The sequence below is a fragment of the Ovis aries genome, chromosome 2 (genome assembly GCF_016772045.2).
Source record: "Ovis aries strain OAR_USU_Benz2616 breed Rambouillet chromosome 2, ARS-UI_Ramb_v3.0, whole genome shotgun sequence".
Taxonomy (NCBI): Eukaryota; Metazoa; Chordata; class Mammalia; order Artiodactyla; family Bovidae; genus Ovis; species Ovis aries.
The window spans coordinates 22,123,400-22,147,419 of record NC_056055.1 but is presented as its reverse complement, the minus strand read 5'-3'; the positions used below and the strand labels follow the sequence as shown (position 1 = coordinate 22,147,419).

Here is a 24,020-nt window from a genome sequence, read left to right as displayed (position 1 = left end):
GGCTGGGCCTGAGGCCAAATGAGTTGGCTGGGTTTGCCTGGCCTCTGCCTTACCCCCCTTAGCTCCATCTGTCTCACAGTGGATGTCAGCCTTGAAGTGTGCCAGCCTTGGAATCTGGTGATTCAGAAAAGGAGAAGAGGACACACAAGATATATGCTCAGGGGTAGAAGGCTGCCTGAAATGATCAGAGCTTGAATTCAGTTACAGTGTGGCCAGGAGATATCCTTAAAAATTGTTCCCATCTTTTGCTTGCCTCCCTTCTTGTTTGTCATTATTACTTAAAGAGATGCCATAATTCATGTATCCATAAAGACATTTTCAGTGGGGCTAGGGAATGAAAATCTAATTTAGAATGCCTTAAGCAACAATGCATTATTGATTAAGTAACTGAAAAGTCCAGTGATACTTGAAGACATGGCTAGGTTTAGGAATTAAAAAAACATGTGAAGGTCTCTCTCCCGGCATTCCTAGACTTAGAACTTTTTAAATGCTTAGAATCCCCAGTAAAAGGAGACATTTTTCTTTCTTGTCAGCAGAAGTCCTAGATCTTAATCTAATTTTCCTGATATGGAAATCATTTGCCATTTGCCATCTCTGAGATGTCACAAGGCTAGAGCAGTGGGAGATTCTGATTAACTAGGCTGGGCTTCTATACTCATGCTTGAAAGTTGGAAAGGTTTTTCACCCCCAACCCCCCACATGGATTAGTAATTGAAGAATGGTGATTTTTTGGAAGAAATATGTGTAACATTTCTGATCAAAGGGGGAATATTGTAAGACAGGATAACAGATAGCCAACATCACTGAATCTTTGGTTTACCAAGCAAAGTAAACTAAAGGTGACATTTGGATGGTGATTATCTGCAGATGCTATTGATGGTGATGTTAATTATAGCTGGCATTTTCAGAAGATATTTCACAGTTTGTGTATAGTTCAGTGATCTTCCTGAATTTTCATAGTCAGAAGAATGATCTAGGTACTTTTCTGGGTTAATGTATCATTTACCAGTTATAAGGGCTATAGGATAATCCTATAGGAGGACTAGGAGACATACTCTTAAAAAGTCTCATCAAATGGCTTTATGTCATAACTCATGCCTATATCATAGTTATATGGTTAAAATAAAATTTTTATGTGATTGTACTATAATATTCCAGTAAGACCTTGGGATTGTTTTTAACTAAGTCCTTGAGGCATTTCCTTTATACTTTTCATGGAATTGTTATTTAACAAATACATTTTAAATTTGAAAGTAATCTAAATACACAGAATATTAGGTATAATTTCTTCAGAGCACTATCTAGAATTCTTGACATCAAATTTTCTGATTATATTGGCATCAAACATTTAATACATATTGGTTAAATAAAAGTAAGAAAGAGTGAATGACTATCTTACCTGGTATGTTATCCAAGTGTACGTCTAGTATGACATACGCAGGTGTATACCCGAAATGAAATTGCTGGGTCATATAATAAATGATATTTTTAATCTTTATGAGGACTTGCCATACTGTTTTCCATAGTGGCTGCACCATGTTATATTCCCACCAGTAGTGCACAAGAGTTCCAATTTCTCCACATCCTTATCACCAGTTGTTAATTTCTATTTTTTTTTTTCTTTTTGATAATAGCCATCTTAGTGGGTATGATGTGTTATCTTGTGTGTTTTTCTCCATGAAAATCACACTGTATTATCTGTTGCTTCTTATAAGCATTATCTTTATCATTGTGGTTTTGATTTGCATTGCGCAAGTGATTAGTAATGTTGAGCGCCTTTTCATGGGCATATTGGCATATGAAATATTGGTGCATGGGATACTGAATATCTTTTTTGAAGAAATATCTGTTCAAGTTCTTTGCCCACTTTTGAATTGGGTTGTTTTGTTGTTGTTGAACTGTAGGAGTTCTTTATATGTCCTTAATATTAACCTCTTTTCAGGCAGTTTTAGATCTTATGTTAGGTTTCTGATTCATTTTAAATTTATTCTATACATAGTATAAGGTAAGGGTCCAACTTTTGCATGTGGCTATTCAGTTTTCCCGACACTCTGTTGAAGAGACCACCCTTCCCCATTGAGTTAAGTAGTCTTGATATCCTTGCTGAAAATCATTGGACCATACATGTGAGGGTTTCTGGGCTCACTGTTCTATTCCATTGGGTATATGCCTGTTTTTATGCCAGTATCACACTATTTTGATTACTATAACTTTGTAGTTGGTTTTGAAATCAGTAAGTATGGGGCCTCCAACTTTGTTCTTTTTCAAGGTTATTTTGGCTATTTGGTGTCCCTCGAGATTCCATATGAATTTTAGGACGCATTCTAAAAAACACCACCAGGATTTTGATAGTGTTCTGGCCTGTATTGTGTCACCTAGAAGTTCACATATTGAAATCCTGACTCCACACCCCCAGACCTCTGAACGTGACTGTATTTAGAGATTGGAGCTTAAAGAAGTAATTCGTTTACAATGAGGTCATTAGGGTGGGCCCAAATCCAATATGACTGTTATTCTTATAAGAAGAGGAAAAGTGGGACACAGACATGTATAGAAGGCGGACAGTGTGAAGCCAAGGAGAAGATGGCCATCTACAAACCAAGGATAAAGGCCTCAGAAGAAACCAACCCTGCCTATACCTTGATTTTTAAAACTGTGAGAAAAGAAATTTCTGTTAACCAAACCCCCCTCCCCCAGTGTGTAGCCCCAGCAAACTAATACAGATGGGGATTGTACTGAATCTGTAGATTGCTTTGGGGGAGTGAAATTTTTAGATATGCCGAATTTCATAACTTTGGGCTGAATGTGTGAAAGTACTCAGCCAGTAGCCAGATTTTTATAAGTTCAACTCAGTAGAGGCATCGCTCCTGTACTGGGACCTACCTAAGAAGGTATTCTGTTTTATTGGGGCTGAGTTTTTATCTTTGGAGAGGCAATTTTCTTAAGGTGCTAGTCTAGTCATAATTAGAATGTATTTACCTGCCCTGTTTTCACAGGCAGGAATATTGTGCTCACGCTATTATTTTTTTTTCCATTTTCCTTTAAAATATTCCTCTCATTAAATTTCTAGGGCTGCACAAATCGGTTTTAGGCTAAAAATAGTATAGTTGCTATTGCCGCTGCTATTCCATGTGGAAAACATAGCCAACTGCTTTACAAAAAAGGAAAAAATAATTTTCTAGTGTGTTCTTAAGATAGCGTGAAAGCCATGCTGACGAGGAGCCCCTCAGCTGCCAGTGGACTAAGATTTCCTGCACCAGTTTCATGACTTTGATTATTTTCCTACCAGCAGAGCAAGAAGCAGGACTCTTCAGGTTCCTTCTACCCAACACATTGCTTGCAAAGGGCAGAAAATGAAGCATTAGACTCAAGGCTGGCAAACTGCAGCTTGTGGGACAAATCAGCACACCACCTGTTTTGTAAAAGAAAAAAAGAAAAAAAATGGAACATAGCCACTCTCGTTCTCAGCACTGTCTGTGGCTGCAGAGTGGAATAGGGGTGGCAGAGATCACATGGCCTTCAGAGCCTAAATATATATACTATCTGTTTCTTTTCAGAATAAGTTTGTTGACTCCTGAACTAGGCTATTAATACATGATGACCGAGGAATTTACTCAAACCTCTCATTTTAAAGATGAGAAAAATGAAGATGCTAGTATTACTGAGATTTAAGGGTTTCAGGTTGGCAGTTTAGGACAGACTGAAGAAGAGACATTGCTGAGCTCTGGCAGATTAACCTCGCCTGAGTGGGACAAGGTCAGCAGTCAGGAATCACTAGAAGTGGAATCTAGACTTTTTGAAATATTCAAAAGGAGGCAGAGTCATGATTCTAACAGCTCTTGATGAGGAGCAGATAACAAGGGTGGCACCAGGGGTCAAACCAAAGAGTAGGAGGATCAGCAATAGGCACCCTGGTTCTGCTTGTGGGGACGTGGAAAACCAGGAGGAATTTCCAGCAACAAAGGTACATGGATCCTGGGGGCTGGGCCACATGAGGCAGTAACTCAGAATACAAATCATGGTGTGTCGGGGAATAAATCAGAGCTGAGCAAGTAGCAACAAGCATTAGGGTTAATGTGGGTGAGCTGGGCTGCGTGTACGCTTCACACTTCAGCCACTTCAGTCGTGTCCACGTGTGACTCTATAGACTGTAGCCTGCCAGGCTCCTCTTGCCTGGAGATTCCCAAGGAAATGTGGATGAGATGAGTCCATAAATAGGAAAACAAATTCTTGAAATTTGTATCAGTCAGGGTCCCAGCAAGAATCAGAGGGAACCCTCACATGAAGATAACCGAGGGGAGTAGCTGGGCTGGGCTGTGTGATGGATATGGCAGAAGTGATGGTGTGTAGCTTCTGAGACTAGGTGGTAAAGGACTGCAGCTTCTGTCTTGGGATCTTTCTTTCTGCCTGAGATCATCCTTAGGAAACTCTTACTGGGTATAGGAATGCAAGAGAAAAAAACACTGTGACGGCAGTCACCTGGTTCCCTATATTCTTCTACCCCGACTCAGGAGAGTTGTGATCAGAGCTGAGACCTTTTATTTATAGTTTAATCTCCCCATTCCCCACCTGCTCCCCATACCTATTCATGAAAACAGAACCAACTACTTGCTGGTTCCTTTCGCTCAAGACAGTAATGATAGAAGTGCTGGGGATGAGTGCCTGGGGGTGGTCCTTTTCACATTTTTAAAAAACTTTTTATTTTGTATTGGGATATAGCTAACAGTATTGCCTCTTGACATTTTGAATGATTTCTTTTGAAGAGGAGTTCTAAGCACTATTGCCTCAACTATTTCATCCTACTTAGGGAGGAAGTTAGAATATTATTCTGGCTGGATTAAGTTGGTCAGCATGAAGCTATTTTTTGAATAACAATGCACTTTGGGCCAAAAATATATTCTCTTTCTGAACCAGAAAAATTAAGAATGGACTTGGTGTATTGGGTTGGCCAGTATGTGTTTCCAAGGGGATAGAAACTATTTACAGAAAGCCGTTTTGTCTTTCTCATTCAACTTTCATTTTTAGATAATCTTATGTACAAAATCTTGAAAAATTGTGTCTTTTGACTTCATCATCTATGAGGAATACTAAGTGGCACAGAACTTGGGAGTCTTTTTCCAAAGTCAACATTTTAGTCACAGAAATTTATTTTTGGCTGCAAATTTATTCATTAACTCTTTAAACATTTGCTGAACATTATACCACTTGCTTACTTTCATGAGGCATCAGGGCATAGAAAAGAATAAACCTCTGCCCTTGAATGGCTCAAACCAACCTAGGTGGGGGCAAGCCAGGCATAAAAAAAGGACTTGATGTGTTAAGAGCGACAGTAAGAATACTTGGAAAGGGCTATAGGGATAGTTTTATAATAGTTTTTGATATTCCCAGAAACATTTTGATTCTTATAATAAGCACTAGTTTAGCCCTTAGAGTCATGGCTTAACATTTTTACTGAACTAAAAATGATTGCTATAAATATGAAATTTCTACAAGAAGGAAAAATTATAACTCTTGTCTCATTATGGTGGCATTTGAAAATAACCAAGATTGTAGTTAGAACACAATTCAAATACCAATGCTGTGTCTCGTAATTGTTAGATAACATTCAGAGGTGTGAGTGACAACTTATAAACATATTGCATCACCATGAAATTGTTATATTATTTCAGCAATATCTAACTTGATGGAATTACTTTCATGATTTTCTAAGAACTGAGATATCACTATAGCATCCATAGTTTGGAAAAACTTTATGTTCAAACGTTGTTTTTATTACTGGCTTTTATTAATTTTGAATTTGTGTGTGTGTGTGTGTGTGCTCAGTTGTGTCCAGCTCTTTGCAACGCCATGGACTATAGCCTGCCAGGTTCCTCTGTCTGTGAAATTTTCCAGGCAAGAATACTTCAGTGGGTTGACATTTCCTTCTCTGGGGGCTCTTCCCAACCCAGGGCTTGGATCCACATCTCTTGTATCTCCTGCATAGGCAGGTGGATTCTTTACCACTGAGCCACTGGGGAAGCAAATATAATTATGAGAATTCTAATTTTTTTTTAATTTATTTTTTGGCTGTGCAGCATCTTAGTTTTCTGACCAGGGATCAAACCCACGACCTCTGCATTGGAAACTTAGATTCCTAACCAGTGGATATTCTGAAGAGCAGCCCACTCCAGTGTTCTTGCCTGGAGAATCCCAGGGACAGGGGAGCCTGGTGGGCAGCCATCTTTGGGGTCGCACAGAGTCAGACACGACTGAAGCGACTTTGCAGCAGCAGTTCTCTTAAAAATTTAAATAGCTAGCTCTCCAAAAAAAAAAAAAAAAAAGAAAGAAAGAAAGAAACATTGTACAAAGTCAGGCAACAATACTGGGTTATTTTGCTGATATAGGAGGTGAGGCCATTAGATTTGTTTGTTGATGCAGAGAGGTGCAAAGTTTAGGAATAGTCCACTAGGTAGGGAGATGAATGCTAAGTCTGAAATCTGAATTTAAGGAGCACTGAAAATACCTACAGCCTCTGAAATTCTGACTATTATTTCTCTCAAAACCATCTGCAGATGTGTGCATATTAATTGGCTCCGGGCATTCTGTTACCTAGGAGGAGTAACACATTAGATAACTAAAATTAGAAAGAAGGTTAACAAAAAAAAAAAAGCAAAAATACAATGCCTGGTGAGCCACTGTCCATGGAGCTTTATAGCTAGAGACCCTGACTGCCAAGCAGGAGGGGTCCTTAATCCCTGTGAGGTGTGAGTGGCAAAAAGTGCTGGGGTGCGCCTTATTGTACACCCATTCTGTCTCCCACTTAGACCTGAACCTGAGAGTGGAGGGTGAGAGTTAGGGTTATTCACGATTTACATGGCCACACAGCTGTACATCACACTTTTTGTTTCATGGATTTGAATGCATTGGTGCTCAGGAAGATGTGTGAGGGGGCGAAGGAAGGAAGTCACAAGGAAAATTTCAAGGCATTTGGCTTTCATCTGTTTTAGTTGTTTAAGCTTGCGGGGGGGAGGGTGGGAGGGGAACCTCCTCAGCTTTATTAAAAAAAAATCCTAATAATGAAAATGTTAACAATCAAATTCATAGAAGTTACAAAGAGTTGATATGCAGTGGGTACTGTGTTAGTGTCTTATGTACATCATCTTACTTAGTGTCCCCAGGGGCTTCCCCAACTCTCGACAAGCAGTAAACAACTCTTCCTGGATTGTACTTCACCCTCCTATAGCCGTACCAGAAAAGGATTCCACCTGATGTACAATTCCAGATTGATAACGTCTCCGTCTCCTTGATCTTGGAACTTTGAGGTGGTGATGACAGTGACCCTGGGCATCAAGGGGGAGAGGCGTCCCTTTGCTCCTCACCCGAGTCCAGGTTCAGACAAAGGAGAGAGTGCTCCTTGGCCAGGCAGCCCTGGACACTCACTGTTGTTGGTGGAAGGGCCTCAGTACTCTCTTACTGACAGAGCTGTGGGAGTTGAGACCTGCCCTCACCTCCACCCCACCTCTCTGTTCCAGGTACTTGGATTCAGAGCCCTCACTCCCCTGGGGCTTACACAATGCCAAGGCAGGGCCTGCTTTCCTGCCTCTGGTCCCTGCTGCCAACAACACCTTGAAATTCTGGTGAACTATTCACTGTTCTGAAGGGAGAGTGGTAACAAGCTGATCTGGCTTGGATGCCTTCCAAGAAGCGTGGTGCCAAGGGAAAGGCCTGAGAAAAACCAGGCTTGGAAGAAAGTGAAAGTGAAGTCACTCAGTCGTGTCCAACTCTTTGCCACCCCATGGACTACAGCCAACCAAGCTCCTCCGTCCATGGGATTCTCCAGACAAGAATTCTGGAGTGGGTTGCCATTTCCTTCTCCAGGGGATCTTCCTGACCCAGGGATCGAACCCAGGGATCAAACCCAGGTCTCCCGCACTGGGGGCAGACACATTAACCTCTGAGCCATCAGGGAAGCAGCTCCTAAGTCTGTGAGCTTCAGCCTAAGGACTGTGCTGCTTTTCAGAAGAACCTGATGTCCCCTACCTGGTGGTTAGAGACTCAGACTCACTGTCGCTGCTTTTCAGAAGAACCTGATCTCCTCTTCCTCGTGCGTAGAGACTCAGACTCACTATTCTTCAGGCAAAGAGATGTTGCAGTTCTGCCCCCTTCAAGGAGCTATGGAGAGAAGGAACTAGTCACTAACATTCAGGGCACTTTCACTTTTTAAAACCTTCCTCTTTCTCATCCTTATTTCCCTTTTTCTGTGTTTTTTTCTCCTAAACTTGGCTTTTGGTGGTGGTATTTAGACATGCTGTTTTCTCTCCTCCAGGTGTGCTCTAGGGTTTTATCTAATTTTCCTTCTGTTCTAGTGTCACTTGGCATTATTATTGGGAAGATGAATGGGACAGGGGTCAGAGCTCAGCAGGAAGGCATCTCCGAGCCCAGCACTGCATAGTGGAAGCGCTCAGAGGTGATCTTTAATGAAAGCTTGGAAAAGATTTGCACCGAGAAGTCAGTCTTCTGTCCCTTCAGCACTGGAGTGACCAAAAGGTAGTCTTTCTGGAGGGACCAAAACTGAACAAAAAGGAGGTCATAATATCTTTACAGGGAGTTCCCTGCTTAGGATGGCTTTTCTTCTGTTAGGAGAGAAAATGGGGGGAAAGACAAGGTGATCAAACACGGAGGAGGTTGAAAATGGAAGCTCTTGAAAGGATCGCTGACCACTGTCCTGTTTTGCTCATAGAACTGTCTCACCAGAAAGTTTCCACTCTATTCGTTAAGCCTCTCAGCCAGTATTTGCCCTGGCCTCAGGTTACTGCGCCGTCGCCTGAGGGCTCAGGTTCTCTTACTGGACTTTCTTCGCTTTGACAGTTCTTCCACTTTACCGAACAGCCAGAATTCCCACTTGAGAACTGCTTTGGCGCTTTGGCATTTGAGGCGAGGGGACAATGGCTCTATTGTTCTTTTGGCCTTCTTCAGTACAGCGAATGTCTCCTCCATCTAACCCTGTCACCACGGGAGGCTGAGCATGGAGCCCTCCAAGACTCACCTTCCTTCCACTTCCGCTTTGTTCTGGGAAGAGGGTTTGGTGTCCCCCAACCCCCGCCCTCTCCTCCAGCAAACCAGTTCTGGGACCCGAGTGGACAGTTGCCTTTTTCCTGCCCTTCACAGGCTGAAAGTTGGGAGAGAGGGAGAAAAAGATGCATGGGTCAGGAATCCCGTTTCAGTTCAGGTTCGACCTGCTGTCCGTGGTTCCCCCGGACTACACGCACCCGGAGCTCCGCCACGCAGAGGCTGCAGAGCGGTCCACGGGAACCCCGGCCAAGCTCTAAAAATACATGGAGAGGAGAGCCAGGCGTCGCGAGGACTCGGAGCTGAAGCTGTCTCCTAGGGCGGGTCGGGATCCCGCCGCCGGCTTCCCGCACGCGTGCTCCAGGGAGTCCCCACGCAGGGTGCACCTTTGCAGTTGGGTTTCCCAGTCGCCTTCCGGGAACCCCGCCGAGCCCCCGGCGGCTCCGGAGACGCAGGCGAGCTCGCCTCCGTCGGTCCCCAGCTCGCTCTCCTCGCTCTGCCTGCGCCGGGGAGTGAGCGCTCAGGGTCCCCCTCTGAGCATGCGCAGCCCGGCGCGCGCTCCCCTCCGCCCCGCTCCCTTGCCAGCCTTTTGCTTCTTCCTTTCATTAAACAAACAGGAGATCCTGAAACCGGGACCCGGTGCAAGCCGCAGCTCAAGGAGGAGGCGGAGGAGTAGGCAGAGCGTGGGATGGGCGCCACCGAGGGGGATCGGTGATCCCGCGCTCCCCCGCCCCCCTCCGCGCGCGCACACGCTCTCTCACACACACACTCTCACAAACACACACTCGTACACGCCCGCGCCGCGCGCTCGCTGGTTGGATCTCCCACGCAGGCGGAATGCAGCAGAGCCCGGGGAGCAGCGTGTCTCCAGCTGCCTGAATGCGCCTCGCTCCCGGGAGCCGGAGCCGGAGCCGGACCGCCCAGTAGGGCGCAAGGGAGGAGACTCTGCCGGGAGAGGTGAGTGGGGCGCCCGCAGCCGCGGGGCCGCTCCTGGACGCCCAGGGGGCCAGATCAGGTTCCTGCCGGACACAGCGGTGCAGGTGGCCCAAGCCCGGCTTGCGGGCATCAAGGTGCAGATGAAAGCAGCTCTGGGGCGGTGCAGGGGGAGAGGGCGATCCCAGAAAGGGTCGCCTCCTGCGAGGTGTCAGATTGACCCAGTGGAAAGCGACACCGTCGCTGCTCATAAACTTTCGTCCCCTGTCATTTGGGGAACGTGGAGACAAAGGGGGCGTGGAGGCTCCCTCCGTCCCGTTGCACCCTCCTGGCTGCATTCTGGGCTGCACGGGAGCCGGCATGCGGGCGGGGGCGCCCTGCAGGTAGCTGGTGCCAAATCCTCCCGCCGGGCGGGGTTGGGATTTCTCACCCCTGCTGTAAGCGCTTGCCTTTGATTTTCCCTCAGGCGTGGGCACCTGTCATCCTTTCCTTCCCTCCCATCCCGCACCCTCGGCGCCTCGTATTTGGGCGGGGGGGGGGGTGTGGAAGAGGGGGCGGTGTCACCTGGAGAATTGGAGGGGCAGCGTTTGGCTCTCTCATTCAGCACCAATGCCACCGGCGCCAGGGTGAGGCTCGGGTCAGAGCGGGGATGAATGATGAGTTACTAAAAGGCTTGCTGTAATCACCTCCTGGAAGCGCTGGGCGCGAGGATCTCTCCTCCCCGGGGAGAGTGTCTTCACGCACACCCGGGCGGCGGCACTGGGGGCCCGGCTGGACTGCTGTGGTGGAGGCTGCGGGCGGGGGAAGCTGGGGTTTTATTTTTGCCCGGGGGTTTTATGACCCACACGTGTGGAGTAGGTGGAGGATTCTGGGTTATTTTTCTTTGTGGGGATACCATATTCCCTTTTAACCTCTTTCGTGTGGAGAGAGTCTCTGCAGCCCTTATATCGAGCTGGTGGACAGGAGCCTTCTGAATAATCCCTTCAGTCCCGGGGAACAGGTCCCAGCGAAGGGTTCCCTAAAATGCCATTTCCATTGGGGCGGCGTCTCAGAGGGCAGAGCGCCTGCTAGTACCTGGGAAGAGCCTCAAATCTAATGGTCCTTGGAAACAGGCGAGACTGGTCAGCGTACAAGGAGTCCAGGACTGGGACAAAGGGGTTTGCAAGAGGGACAGATGATGGCTATTTAGGAGAGGAGTGACTAGAGGCCAGTTGAGGCAGGTAGAGGTCTTGTGGGAAGCAAGGCACCCCTGCAGGCTTCACTGAATTCCTATACCCCTTCTGTTCTGCTGTGGTTGGTGGCTTTTATTCATCTGGTGGGACTCTGGAGATTTCCAGAATGTCACATCTGGAGCATAGAAAACTTGACTGTTCCTTAGCTAACCCTGAGCACAACCACAAATTAGTTCTGTAAGTCTAGAAAATGCCATGTACATTTCTCTATTTTGACATTTTGTTCATACCTGGAAGATGGGATGGATAGACTGGTATATTGCAGTGGGGCGGAATCTCTACTTAAGAGAGCTTGGATTTGCAGAAGTGTGTGTGTGTGTGTGTGTGTGTGTGTGTGTGATGAGGGGGCGAGGGGGGGGGGTGTGGTGGTGAGGAGCCGGGAAGCCAAGCTGATGCTGATAGAAGAAAACACCAGAAGCTCAGATCTAGTTCCTGTGACTGTGGATTGCCAGAGAGTTCTCTTCACTTTAAGATGAGTCCCAGAGGCTTGTCTCTCTGCTGCTTTGGGGACCTTTTTAAATTTTAAACATTTTGTAACTTCTTTGAAGTGGGAGAAAGCCTGATATACCTGAGGTTAATTAAGGAAGTTCACTTATGAGAGGACCTTGGCTCAAAAGTCAATATTGCCAAAGGTGAACTTTTTGAGGAAGGGAGGGTGGCGATTGGAAAGGGAGGTGTATTATTAACACAGCTTCACTTTTATAATTTTTAAAAAGCATTCAGTAAGATAGAATTCTGAAGCTTTTTTTTCTTTTTTCAAACAACTAGTGAAGTAAAGACCTTTCCAGAAATATTTTCAAGTTGAAATTGACATAGTAGGGGTTTAAATATAATTGTCAGCTTATGTCCCTTTGTATTTCATGGTGAATATTCACATCATTTACATTGTAAATCTTGGCAAGAAAAGATTATTTTTTTTTTTTGCTTTATACTAGAGCTCTATTTTCTCTCTTTGTGATATATTTCCTGTTTGTACATCTGCAAGTTCAACTCATTTTGATTATATTCAGATTCTATTTTCTAGTATTTACTGACCACCTATCCCATATTTAGCATTGGTGGTTATATAAAAATGTATAACGTCGTTCTGGCCCTTAAAGCATTTATAATCTGGTTGTCAATACAAGATTAACACACATGAAGTAATTAGAGAGTAAGGTAGGTTTGTACTGTCCTGTGAGCTCTCAACATGCATGCCATACACTCCATCCTTCCTCCTGGCTTTTCTGAACATTCAGAAAACACACATCAGCACTTATGTGCAGGAGCCTGGAGGAAGAGAAACGCATGGAAGTAAAAAACAGTTCCAGCTTTCAAGGATGGGGAAACAGGTATTTAGCTAACTATGATGCAATCTGATTAACTGTTACAGTTATAGGCTAAATTAAGTAGTAATAGTATAGACATGCAAGTGACTTTTTTTCTTCCTCTGTGGAATTTAACCAGATGGTTTTGGAGATATTTTTGAAAAATGGATAGTCTTTACCAGGTAGGGAAGGATGAAAAGGACATCCTGGCAGAGGAAATGTTTGAGTGTGCCTGATGCGTTAAGCGTAACTCTGAGCCATCCTGTGTGGCTTGAGGATAGGGTGCTGGAGTGTAGATGCAGAGATGAATAGCAGCTAAGCGACAGTAATTAGCAACTGATGCTGTGGAGCAAAGGCTTCACAGGTGGTGATGGTGGTGAAGAACCTGTCTGTCAAAGCAGGAGATGCAGGATATATGGGTTCAATCCCCTGGGTCAGACAAACCTTGTTTATGTAGCACAGTGGCTAAGAGCACAGACTCTGGAGCTAGACAAGTTCTATTTGAATTTTGGCTCTGTTGTTGTTCAATCACTAAGTTGTGTCTGATTTTTTGTGACCCCATGGGCTGTAGGCTTCCCTGTCCTTCACTATCTCCTGGAGCTTGCTCAAACTCATGTCCACTGAGTCGGTGATGCTATCCAACCATTTTGTTCTCTGTTATTCCCTTCTCCTCCTGCCTTCAGTCTTTCCCAGCATCAGGGTCTTTTCCAATGAGCTGGCTCTGCATCAAGTGGCCAAATTACTGGAGCTTCAGCTTTAGCATCAGTCCTTCCAATGAATATTCAGGATTGATCTCCTTTTGGATTGACTGGTTGGATCTCCTTGCTGTCCAAGGGACTCTCAAGAGTTTTCTCCAGCACCACAGTTCAAAAGCATCAATTCTTCAGCTCTCAGCCTTCTTTATGGTCCAACTCTCACATCTGTTTGTAACTACTGGAAAAATCATAGCTTTGACTAGACAGACCTTTGTTGGCAAAGTGATGTCTCTGCTTTGGGCACAGTTTACATCTATGTGCCTCAAATTACTCTTTCACTTCAGATGGAGATAACCGTCTTAACCCATTGCATAGAATTGTGGGGATTATATGAGTTAGTATTTGTAAGCGCTCAATAAATGGTAGGTTTTATGTATGACAACAGTCAGGTTAAAAGCAAAGTGTTGACTTTATACTCAGGACTCCAGGGACTGTATGCCACAGTGTTTGTTTAAAAAATTATTTTGGTTGGTTTATAACTAGCTGGCTCTAATCCTGTTTACCTCAGTGTAGGAATTAAATCAGCCAACATAAATGTGGCAGGAGCAGACTAGCTCCTAGGCCGAGTAGGTATCAGTGTGTTTGCTATAACATTTACCTAGGTGCCTCCTCCTCATGCCTGTCTAGGGAAGGTAAAAGTTTGCTTGCCTTTAGGCTGGTCCTCACATTCTTCAGGCTCATAGGCAGCACACAATGGATACTTAGCTATTTAGGAAATTGTTTTCAGGGAAGTGACTACACGTATTAATTAGAGCACTGCTTTGGGACTGGGGGGGGGTGTAGACGAAACATGTCAGATGTGAGGTTGGCATCATTCTTTGGGAATTAAAAGCCTTTTTTCTTTACAGAAAAGTCTGTACTGTGTTCTAAAATAGAATCTCCAGTGGATCTGGAAGCCCTGTCTTCTAGTTGGTTGGCACCAGGGCAGTGACTGGAACTTAGGTCTGACCGCTGCCTGGTGCCCCGGGTTGTGCTTGTGTTTTGTGTAGTTGCGTCAGGCTCTTTGCAGCCCCATAGACTGTAGCCCTGCAGACTCCTCTGTCCATGGAGTTTTCCAGGCAAGGATACTGGAGTGAGTTGCCATCTTCTATTCCAGGGGATCTTCCCAGCTCAGGAATGGAACCTGCGCCTCTTGCCAAATATTGTTTTTGTTCCATAACCAAAGACTGATTTTTGTTTTCCTGTTTCATCCATCCTACTTATGTTTCACTCAAATTAAACTTATAACAGTTACCCAACTGAGATTTTTCTTTTTCACCTTCAGGTCTTTTTGCTGTGCTGTTCTCTCTTGCTGGAATTTTCTCCCTTAGTTTCTACTCCTTTGGAAGTTAGGGAAGGTTGTCTTGACCGTTTAGCACTAGAATTGGCTTCCCGTCCTACATATTTCTCAGGCCCTCACCTTTGTATTTTCAGCCCCTCACACAGGGCTTACATAGCAATTGATTCGATTGATTTTAATTCATTTTGGATTGAATGAGTGACAGTGAATGAATCTTGGCTTGAGTCATTTTTGATGCCCCAATAATACAGCTTCATATTAGAGAAAATTATAGAATGTTCAAGTTCAGCAGTTCCCTGGAAATCTTCTAATCAGACTCCTAAGTGAAACAAGATGACGTTGAGAACCAGAGTTTCAGTGACTCACCTGAGCTCAGTAGTGTGAGAACCAGGACTAGAACCCCCAGCTTCTGATTTCAGATGCAGTGTCTGCCCAGGTCCTAGATCAAGGCAAGCTGATGGAGGCAGTCATGTAATTGCAGGGTTTGTTCCTGTCTTTATTTCAAAATTTGTGATCTTGTTCATTATATATTTTTTGCATTAATTTGATTTTTTAAAATATTGCACTAAATATTGTTTATTACTGAGGTTTTGGACATTCCTTTAAAATCTGTGCCCCATATGAGGACCTTTCTGACCTCCCCTAATTCCAATTCTGTTCTTCCCACTTCTGGGCCTTCATTATTAGTGTAAGAATGCAGTTTCACTATGGAAAGCACAAAAATATCAAAGGAAACACCATTTGACATGGTGGAATGAGCTGCTAATAAACATTTCATGACCTGGCTGATCTGCTTATTAGTAAATGTTACATTCACAGCATAAAAACAAGGCTGAAAGGAAAAAATAAAAGTTGAAACATCCTCTATCTATTGAATGTCTATTTATCTGTCTCAGAGCCAAGGGACAATGTAGAAATTGTCTTCATTTATAAGCTTATGTATGTGGTTGTTTATATATGTCTATATTTCTGAGGTTTCTGAAGATACAAGTTGGAAAAAGAAAATTATTCTACTCATCAACTTGGTGAGTCTTGGCTTATGGCACTGTTGGTCTGTTTTGAAGATTTAAGATTTAGAAGCCTAAAAAGTGGCCGTTTCTGTCCCCAAAATAGGAAAGGAAGGAAAAGAAACATTAATGGAAAGGAGAAAAAAGAGAGAAATTTTGAGGGAGATATCTGCTAAGTACCATTTATACTACTTTCAAGTGTAGAAGGGGCTTTACATATATTATTTCAGTAATTTTGACAGCATGCTAAAATAGGTACTCATATATCCATGTGACAGCTAAGCAAAGCAAGACTCAGAAAAGTGAGTTAGCATGTCCAAGCTCTTAAGCCAGAGCCGGATTCAAACCCAGATGTGAGCTCATAGATGACACTCATTCCACTTCATCCTGCTTCTCCAGGGCTTGGGGTGACAGGTCCCCTTAACACCTCCTGTCTCCACTGAAGCCTGAGGTTCAGGGCTTTGGCAGTTCATATGGGTTTGCTGGATGGGAAATCAGCAGTCAGCTCCCATCCCTGCTGTTATTTCCTCCTTCTATGGTACATTTATCTTTCCCCATTCATCAATAACAACAGAAAGCAGAGATGCATACACATAGGAAATAAATACCCATCTTTGTGTGAATATCATAAATTTTTACATGACATGAAAGCACACATTTTATTTTACCTCCATTATGTTAGAGAGGGCTTTTTCTTTGGGTATTACAGCATCAAGTGTTCCAGAAGTGCTCACAGACACAGACTGATGAAAAGGTGATCATAATTACTGGAGCACATCTGTCATGATGCGGGGCAATGTATTGCACAGCTGACGGTCAAGGGTTTCTGGGGTGCTTTTCTAATCGATGTTTCTGATGAGTAGCATGGAGCAGTGACCCTCACCCCCAACATTTTAAATTCAATGAAATCCCCAATCAAGTGGAATCTGATATAATTAACAAGAAATAAAATCTGGTTGAGAGTAATGCTGTTCCGTGTGGAGCTCTATGAGCAGAGCGTGTTTTATCATTATTCGCATCTCCTTGTCTGTACTAGCTATCGCTTCCAGGAAAACTCACACACTCAAATGCTCTAATAATCTGCCCACAGCCTTCTCTCCCAGGGGTCACAGGAACTGAAGAAAAAAAAAAAGTAAGACCTTTTCATTCACACTTGTTTTAACTGGAAAAGAACATTATCTCTCTGGTTTTTTTTCCCTCACTATAAATGTAAGGCAGTATCTCTATGTTTGAGAGAATCTTCTGGGTTTAGTGTTTTATGTGGGCTGACTCCTAGCATGTGACACAATTCATGGCCAGGTTGTTTTGGAACAATTAGAGTATTTTAGGAATCAAAAAACTAAACCAATTATATGTGTACTGCAATGTTATACAAAATGTAAATATAATGAAATGCATGGTGTAGAAAGTAAAAACCAGTCATATTTCTGCCCCAACCTCTTCCCCAGAAAATCACCATCAGTTATTTACTGTGTGTTCCTCCATTTTTGGTCCAATAACATTTGTATATGTTACTCTTTAAAAAAAAAAAAGGTGGAGTTATACTCTACATATTCTTTTATATTTACTTTTAGTTACAATTTCAAATGAAAGCATTTTCTTTAGATTAATAGGCATTTGGTAAATATTACTGTTGTATGACTAGGATAAATGCTGCTTTTCATCCTAAAATAGAGCTCAGCTGACCTATCCTATGGTCCTTTGGCCACCTGTGTGTGCTAAGTCACTTCAGTTGTGTCTGACTCTTTACAACCCTGTGGACTGTAGCCCACCAGGCTTCTCTGTCCCTGGGATTCTTCAGGCAAGAAAACTGGATTGATGCCCTCCTCTGGAGGGCATGCCCTCCTCCAGGGGATCTTTCCTGACACAGGGATCAAATCCATGTCTCTTATGTGTCCTGCATTGGCAGGTGGATTTTTTACCACTAGAGTACCACCTGGGAAACCTGTCCTCATGTGTAATTTTTAGATACAGTCAATGAGCAAATATTGTCTGAGGTCCTTCTGGGAGCCACCAAATATACTATGTGCTTTTCTGGAGCTCATTGTCTATCTAGCAAGAGATAAGATAATGAAGGGACTTCATTTGAACTTAATGAATGGCAGCAGCTATAAACTCTCCTTGATTCATAGAATTGCTAGAAGGGATAGTCTACTTCAACTGTTTTCAATTTTTCCAGTTGAGAATACTGAGGTCCATTGAAGTTAAGGGACTCGTCCAAGGTCCCACAGCTGATGACTGGAGAGGCTGGGATGACAGGCTGATTTGTAGCCTATTGAGCCAGTGCTTAATAGCTGACAACATCAGTTGTTGTTGTTCAGTAGCTTAGTCATGTCTGACTCTTTGCAACCCCATGGGCTGTAGCACATAAGGCTTCTCTGTCCTTCACCATCTCCTGGAGCTTGCTCAAACTCATGTCCATTGAGTCGGAGATGCCATCCAACCATTTCATCCTCTGTCATCCCCTTATCCTCCTGCCTTTAATCTTTCCCAGCATCACATTTTTTTCTAATCAGTTGGCTCTTCGAATCAGGTCGCCAAAGTGCCATCAGATGTGACTGCAAAACAACCCTCACATCTGGAAAAGGGAATGCAGGAACTCACTTCACAAACTCTAGCTTGACCAGTGAATCTCTAGTAAATTGAAACTCATGCTTTATGTAAATATTGTCACCCTCAAGCTGCTGCAGACACTGCTTCCCCATCCTCACATCCTGCCTGCCTGTCTAACCCCTGCCTAAGCTCCATCTTTTCCTCTTCCACAGCCTGATCGTCTCCCATTTTAGCAACACTTTGAAGTTTGGCAGCAATCTGACCGTGTTGAGATGGTGCCCACATTACTTAAAGAGAGTGTTCTTCTATACACATTTTAGCAGAGGTTTAACTTTTAGTTTTGCTTCTTGCCTTCTTGAACTTTAAGGAATGAGTTCCAAAATAAGCGCATTTTACCTGCCAACTTTAATCAAGGTATGAATTCTTCCTTTTATTAACTAATGATTTTTCCCCCTGATAGGGGCATGAGTTCTCTAGTTATCCTTCACTGCTGCGGAGGCAGGGTCCACATGGTGGGTTAACAGCTTGGACTATGAAGTCAGAGGGACCTGGGTGTTAGTCCCAGCTCTGCCATTCACCAAAGTTGTAATGTCAGGCCAATCCCTTTGTCTCGCTAAATCTCAGCTCTCTCATCTGTGAGATGGAAATAATAAAAGTATGCCCTCAAAGAGATTTTGTAAAGAATAAATAAATAGCTTGCTTGAACATACAGTTTAGAACATAATAAGGACTAAGGAAATTGCAGCTACTATGTTTCATTATTTATAATATACAAGATGTGTAACTGACATAGCCTTCAGAACCACTTAGATATAAAGCTTTATTGGGTTGTCACATAACATTTTAATCTTTTTTTTTTAAGTAAGACTTAAATCAAGAATCTGAAAATCTGACTCATTATGTGAGTAATTCCCTGACGTTGTCAAGTCTTTGTCAGAATATTACCTTTCGTGGAATTCTAAAGAGTAGCAAGAGGTGGGACAGTGGAGGGATTTGGTCCATACACTGAAGTATCAGCCCTCTTTGCATTATTCTACTTTCATGGAAATGCTTGAGGACTGATGAAAATGTATGCCTTTCCCAAACATGAAGACTACATTATTTATCACTCTTGGTTAACTACATGTTGTAAGTCTCACTTTCCTTAGTTGTTCTGGTAGATTATCTAGATGTAGACATGTTTGAATGCTGCATAGACTCATAGAACCTGAGGTGTGCATGGCAAGAATCTAGTCACTCAGTGCTTGGGTCTCCCATTTCACATCATATGATGAGAAGCTGTCCAGCCTTTGCTTTTCAGCACCAGGGCTCCATTCCTTCCCCATGTTGGTGACCATAATGGATGTACTCAGGATAGAAGCTGATCGGATCTGAGCTGTGGTTGGCCAGGATCCTGAGAGCTGAGGCAGAGAATGTAACCTTAATGTGCATCAAACACCCAAACATACTTTCATCTCAGGATCTTTGCACTTGCTCTTAGCTCAGTCTGGAATGCCTGCTTTGCAGGGTTTCTCTCTACTTCATCCACCTGCACATATGTCATCAAATAAGCCTTTCCTAGTCGATTTGTCTAGAATATCCAGCCCATTCATCTCTAACTCTTTGTTCTGCTTTTTATCTCTTCGATAGTGTTGATCACTACCTTGCCTTTTATACGTGTTTACTTATTTATCTGCATTGCTTCCCTGGTGGCTTAGAGGGTAAAGCATCTGCATGCAATGTGGGAGACCTGGGTTCAATCCCTGAGTCGGGAAGATCCCCTGGAGAAGAAAATGGCAACCCACTCCAGTACTCTTACCTGGAAAATCCCATGGACGGAAGAGCCTGGGAGGCTGCAGTCCATGGGGTCCCAAAGAGTCGGACACGACTGAGCTGTCTCATACTAGAATGTGAGTGCCACAAGATGAGGGATTCTCTATGTTTTGTCTATTTTTATATCCCCAGGAGTGCCTGTGACACACTATAAGTTTAATTGAAATTTATTGAATAAATGAATTAAAATATAAAGAAAAATTAGCATCTTGAGAGTGGATCTAAGAAACCAGTAGAAATCACCCATTCCAAAAGGCAGGAAAGTGATAATAACATCTAAAAATGTGAGATGGTCCCAGAAACCCACACCTGGGCAAATCTGGGAATGTTGGTGTGGAGTGAGGCCCAAGTCTGGGAGTGGTCACAGAGGATTGCTCTGAATAAGATGAAGGCTTCACAGTTTCTACCACTGACTTTCAGATATGGGGAGCACATGCCAGTGAGATCACTTCTGCAGGAAAGATATCATTTCACTGCAGACGACTTGAAGCATTAAACAGATTGAACCAAATTCTGCCTCCCTTTAGCTGTATGGGGCCAGATGGCCAGGCTAAGGGGTAGAGCTCATGTGGAAGAAGATGAAATTAAATGATGCCCAAGAAATCCAGCTTTATTTTATATAGAAGGTCATTTGTGTAATGCTCCAACAAAATGAGCAAGCTAGACCACACATTGTATACTTATCAGGAAAATGAGTTTGGAAAACTGCAAACATTTAGCATGTGCACCTTCTTACCTCTCTATGTGGCCCATTGAACAAATGTACATTTGTGTAGGAAGTCTTGTTATCTTGGGATCTTTAAATGTGAAGTTACTTCTGACTAGTGGATTTGGTTCTGGGTACAGTGCTGACAAGTGTTCTCTGTGGTTTGTTTCATTTGTGTGCTCTGGGGTACAGAAGCCAGAGGCAGCTCCATAAAGGACAGGATTGCCCCAAATTTGTCTTGGAGTTCACCTGAAGAAGCTGTAAATGGTGTGACAGCCTTGCCTTTACACTCTAACCCAGGTCTTGATCTCAGTGGATTTCCTTAGAGAACCATTGTAGGATTTTTTTTTTTTAATAATTCTTTTGCTTTGAGCAGAAGTTTTCACTCACGTGACTATCAACTATATAGAATAAACTTACCAAAACTAATAGAAAGGAAATGTAACATCCTTGGAAAGTTTAACTCTGTAAAAAAGAATGGGCTGCAGTCACTCTTACATCATGTTATTCTGTATGAGTCATCAGCACAAGTCAGTCTTGAGGCCAGTGATAAAAACCTAAAGTCTATACCTTTGTACATGGAGAAAATAGAATTTATAGGAAAAAAAACTAAAAGAGGAGAAATCTAAATATTCAGAACTGGGTGAACTGACTGCCTAGTGTTACAAGAAGGATGGAGTCACTGGAGAATAAATCAGAATTTATCACATCACTGGTACCTTTTCTAACAGGGCATCTGGCAGAGAAAATTTTCCAGTTTTTCACCAAGAGGGGATCTTTCCCCTCAGATCTTGCCTTTGCAATAAATCTCTGTTCCTCTGCCTTTTCCTTGAATTCAAGACTCTTTGTTGTTAGTGGATCCAAGAGGACAATTCATGAGACCAGGGCTTATGTTTCCTATTCTTTTCCCACAAAGCATTTTGGGCCACCCCAATTACTTTCTGTCTAGGCATTTTTTCTGGCCTATCACATCCTTCAATAACAACAACAAAAAATATCTACTCACCAAGTTTTTCTGAGTGCCAAAGAATTGATGCTTTCGAGCTGTGGTACTGGAGAAGATTCTTGAGAGTCCCTTGGACAGCAAGGAGATTAAACCAGTCAATCCTAAATGAAATCAACTCTGAATATTTATTGGAAGAACTGATGAAGTTCCAATACTTTGACCACCTGGTGTGAAGAGTTGACTCATTTGAGAAGACCCTGATGCTGGGAAAGATTGAGGGCAGGAGAAGAAGGGGATGACAGAGGATGAGATGGTTGGATGGCATCATTGACTCAGTGGACATGAGTTTGAACAAACTCCAGGTGATAGTGAAGGACAGGGAAGCCTGGTGTGCTGTAGTTCACGAGGTCACAGAGTCGGACATGACTTAGCGACTAAACAACAAAAGTTTTCCTTATTTTTGTTTCCCTGATGTTAGACCCACTCTGTGTGTGTGTTTGTGCTAAGTCACTTCAGTTGTGTCTGACTCTTTATGACCCTATGGACTGTATAGCCCACCAGGCTACTCTGTCCATGGAATTCTCCAAAAAATAATGGTAAGTTACCTTTAAGGTAGATTCAACTTTCAAGTAAACTTGTTTCTGAACATCCAGAACCACAGGAGGAAATGAGAACTTTTCTTTTCCTTAGAAAGAATTCTATCTTGGAACTTCCCTGGTGGTCCAGTGGCTAAGACTCTGCACTCCTGGGTGCAAGGAACCTGGGTTTGATCTTTGGTCAGGGAATTAGATCCCACATGCCACAACGAAGACCCAGGCAGCCAAAATGAATTAATGAATGAATGATTTCTTGATTTGAGTTTAGGAAATGGTTGTAACTTCAGTGATTAAACTTTTGACCAAAAAGAGTTTTATAAAATTATAATTTCCCAGGTAATATTTTATAAAGCAGAGTGATTTAAATATTGTTAAAATGAGAGTTTAAAAGAATAATCATTCCATTATTTTAGATGAGACATGAACTTCACTGTAACAGTTCTTCCGCATGGACTTCACCTGGGATGCTTTCTCCTCTGACAGTTTATCAGGCTGACTCCTCTTCTCCAGAGCTACCTTTCCATTTCAGTTGTCTTGTCTACCATCTTTCCCATTAGAGGCAGCCCTTGCTACTGTCTTTACCGCATGACTCCCACTCCCTTCCCCATTCAACTTCGCAGCCCATCCCACCCTCAGTGCCTGAGAGGCAATGTAAAGATCATTTGGAAATGGTGGAATGTGGCAGAAAGTATGAGATTTCAATCAAAAGGTCTGAGTTTTTAGCCTTGGCTACATGACTTGACTTGCATTGTAACCTGCATTTTCTTAATCTCTCTAGATTTAATTACTTTAAATAACGACAAACATGACTCATAAAGAATTGTTTTGGGATAATTTATGAGAAGGTAAACTCGAAAATTTTGTAAAAAGTGTTCATTTATGAATACATTCTTTCTAATTCAGCTCCATCAGCCATGATTTTATTGGTAATGATGGGAAATGAAGTAACTCTTTCCAGGATGCAGGGCTCAATTTTTCCTATTCATTTGACAATTGAAAATCAAAGCAGGTAGTATGAATCAGATGAAAGTACATGTGCTGGCTGAGGATATAAATCATCCTAAGATCAGATGTGTTTCTCTTTGGTATGACTCAGAAGTGTTTTATGGTAAACAGAGTACACATTTGGTATTCATACAGAGAATCACTTCACCTAGTTTAGCCCCAAATTGCTTCCCTAAAACTATTAAGCTTTATGTTTACTATGTCCCCATTTTAAAATGCAGTGTGTCTGAGATTATCCAGAGGAGTTGAAAAGGTTCTTATCCTTAATTTTAAAAAAGTAGGTGGCTAGAGGGAGGGGCTACTTGCAGAAAAGAAAAATGGAGAGGTTAAGGGAAGAGTGAGTCTGAGCTGATCCAGAAGGAATTGGCTATTTCACATGAACCTAAGATGTGAAGCAGAAGCTTTGCTAGATAAGGCTGTGTGATTTGAAAGAATCAGGTTCAATAACAAAGTAAGGGTCATGTGGCCTTTACCGTTATAGAGCTGGAGAAACCAAAATCGTTTTGATGAAAATCACCAGGAAAATTCAGTTGGGTGAATAGGTAAGACTTGGACAGGCTGACTGAGTTTTTGATGACTGACAACAGCTGAAACTTAATACATTCCTTTTCTTTCGTAAGTAGACATGTTTGAGTACACAGTACATATTTGATGAATGGGTGGATGAATAGAAAAGTAAGTGATAAGTGAACCAAAAGAGTTGTGAGTGAATGGGATTACCCTGAGCTGAGAGCTGGAAGCTATTGTCTAATAGAGCAACTTAGCTGGAAGAGAAAGGATGAGCTGAAAAATGTGCTGGGTTGGAAATTCCAAATGATGTTTTTAAGAGGCATATTTTAGC

At 42.9% G+C, this 24,020-nt stretch overlaps 1 protein-coding gene across 3 annotated transcripts in view; it reads left to right on the top strand.

Moving 5' to 3' along the window:
* The first annotated feature begins 9,652 nt into the window (after nucleotides 1-9,652).
* The window catches only part of PLPPR1 (phospholipid phosphatase related 1), a 289,495-nt gene continuing 275,127 nt past the window's right edge, over nucleotides 9,653-24,020 (top strand). For 2 of the 3 annotated variants that reach the window (XM_042242955.2, XM_027964167.3), the window contains exon 1: nucleotides 9,862-10,005. The gene's annotated coding sequence lies outside the window, so the exon portion shown is untranslated. Of the gene's footprint in view, nucleotides 10,006-24,020 lie in introns of all 3 variants that reach the window. The other variant, XM_004004048.6, reaches the window with a different exon arrangement.